Consider the following 3,191-nt stretch of genomic DNA (forward strand, 5'->3'; position numbering starts at 1 on the left):
GGATTCGATGTTGTTATTGGTATGGATTGGTTGGCAAAGAATCAAGCCAACATCATATGTTCACAACGAATGATACGAATACCTATTAGTGACGGGATTTACCTATACAATTACGGGGAGCGGCGTGTGATCGACATAAAGGTAATCTCTATGCTAAAAGCTCGTCGTTATCTAAACAAGGGTTACTCAATTTTTCTAGCCTATGTTATGGATGCGGCGAAGGAATTAAAGAAGACCGTGAAGGACGTTCCGATTGTTTGTGAATATCCGGATGTATTTCCGGATGATCTGCCTGGATTGCCACCCGATCATCAAGTAGAATTTCGTATAGACTTGATACTAGGTGCAGCTCCGATAGCAAAGACACCATATCGTCTCGCACCTGCGGAAATGAAAGAAATGATGAAACAACTGCAGGAATTATTGGACAAGGGTTTTATCCGACCAAGCACATCTCCTTGGGGTGCTCTAGCCCTGTTCATTAAGAAGAAAGACGAAACTTTCCGGATGTGTATAGATTACCGTGAGCTTAACAAGGTAACTATAAAGAACAAATATCCATTATCGCGAATTGACGATCTTTTTGATCAGTTGCAAGGAGCGAGATATTTTTTTAAAATCAACTTACGGTCTGGCTATCACCAACTCAAGGTACGGGAGGACGATGTACCCAAGACTGCTTTTTGGACCCGTTATGGGCATTACGAATTCCTCGTAATGCCATTGGGACTTACAAACGCACCTGCAGCATTTATGGACTTAATAAATCGAGTATGCTATCCTATGCTCGACAAGTCTGTGATTGTATTCATCGATGATATTTTGGTCTACTCAAAGTCTGAAAACGAACACGCTTCACACTTACGTCAAATGCTAGAATTGTTGATAAAAGAACGACTCTATGCAAAATTCTCGAAATGTGAATTATGGCTTCGCCAGGTACAATTCTTGGGGCATACCGTATCCGGAGACGGTATTTCTGTAGACCCAGCTAAGATTGAGGCAATTCAAGAATGGGAGCAACCAAAGAATGCTTCGGAAGTTCGGAGTTTTCTGGGTCTGGCAAGGTACTATCGACGATTTATTAAGGACTTCTCTAAGATCGCAGTACCACTAACCTCTTTGACTCGTAAAGATGCTAAATTTGAATGGAATGAGGCCCAAGATCGAGCATTTCAAACTTTAAAAGAATGTCTGACACACGCGCCTATACTTGCTCTACCTGAGGGTAATGAAGACTTTATAGTATATAGTAACGCGTCTCGACTTGGTCTTGGATGTGTCTTAATGCAGCAAGGCAAGGTGATTGCATATGCTTCTCGCCAATTGAAAGATTATGAGAAGAACTACCCTACTCATGACCTTGAATTAGCAGCAGTGGTATTTGCTTTGAGGTTTTGGCGATACTATCTCTATGGAATGAAGTGTCAACTTTATACTGATCACAAGAGCTTAAAGTATTTATTTGATCAACAGACCTTGAACATGCATCAACAACATGCTATGGAAAACTCATCAAAGATTATGACTGTGAGATACTATATCATCCGGGTAAAGCCAATGTAGTGGCAGATGCTCTGAGTAGGAAGACGCGTTCTGGACTTCTATGCTACTCTATCGCTCACACGTCAATTAAAAATAATCTATTTGATGATATTCGGAAATGGCAGATTGAGGCTTTGAAGCCTGAGAATGTCAAAGTAGAACGAATTGTAGGATACATTGATTCTCTCTCTGAAGATGGACGTGGCTTGAAGGTCTTTAAGACCCGAATCTGGGTCCCCAAATTTGGCGGCATGCAAGATGTTGTTTTAACATAAGCACATAAGTTGCGATTATCAATACACCCAGGAAGTACCAAAATGTACCAAGATCTTCGTTTAGATTACTGGTGGCCTCGGATGAAGACTGATATTGGACGTTATGTTGAGAAATGTACCATATGCTTACAAGTAAAGGCTGAACACCAGAAACCGTATGGTAGCTTACAGCCTCTTGAGGTACCGATGTGGAAATGGGAGGAATTAACGATGGATCTGGTTACTAAACTACCGAAGACCCAACATCAAAACGACAGTATTTGGGTTATAGTTGATCGATTGACCAAATCATCATTGTTCTTACCTGTCCGAGAGTYTTACTCTATRGATCGATGGGCGCGGTTGTACATTGATGAAGTTGTCTCGCGACATGGTGTACCAGTGAAGATTATCTCTGATCGCGACTCTCGATTCACTTCTAATTTTTGGACTAGATTTCAACGAGAGTTGGGAACACGTCATGCRTTTAGTACGGCCTATCATCCTCAGACCGATGGTCAATCAGAACGAACCGTTCAAACTCTCGAGGATATGCTACGCGCATGTGTCTTAGAATTTGGTGGTAGCTGGGATACTCACCTACCCTTGGTTGAGTTTTCTTACAACAATAGCTACCACTCGACAATTGGAACGGCTCCCTATGAGGCTTTATATGAACGTAAGTGTCGTACACCCTTGTGTTGGCGAGAGACGGTAGAGAAAGTTTTAGTTGGTCCCGAACTCATTCAGATCACTCATGACAAAATTCAGATTATTCACGAAAGAATGAGAACTGCCCAAGATCGTCAAAAGTCTTATGCAGATCGTCGCAAAAGGCCAATCGAGTTCTCGGTGGGTGATATGGTAATGGTGAAAGTTTCTCCTTGGCGAGGTGTAATTCGATTCCGAAAACAAGGTAAGTTAAGTCCACGATTTATTGGCCCGTTCAAAGTACTGGAGCGTATCAGAAAACAAGCTTATCGACTAGAGTTACCGAAGAAACTTACGGGGATACACGATGTGTTTCATGTCGGGTACTTACGTAAATGCTTGGGTAAACATGAAGAGACGATGCCCTTAGCCGAAGTCAAAGTAGATGAGAAATTAAGATACATTGAAGAACCAGAATCAATTCTGAACGAGAGAAAAGTGAAAGTACGTAATAAGAAAGTAGACTTGGTATTGATCAAGTGGAAACACCATCGGGGACCAAATTGGACGTGGGAACGTAAAGATGAGATGAAGGCGAAATACCCATCTTTATTTCCACAACACTGATTTCGGGGACGAAATCCTCAAAAGGAGGAGGTATTTGTAACATCCAATTTCTAATATGCCCAATTATTTTTTTAGTATATTTAATTATTGGGTTAAATAGAACTTATGATTTAG

Source organism: Cynara cardunculus (assembly GCF_001531365.2).
Source record: "Cynara cardunculus var. scolymus isolate 2C chromosome LG 5, CcrdV1, whole genome shotgun sequence".
In the NCBI taxonomy this organism is placed as follows: domain Eukaryota; kingdom Viridiplantae; phylum Streptophyta; class Magnoliopsida; order Asterales; family Asteraceae; genus Cynara; species Cynara cardunculus.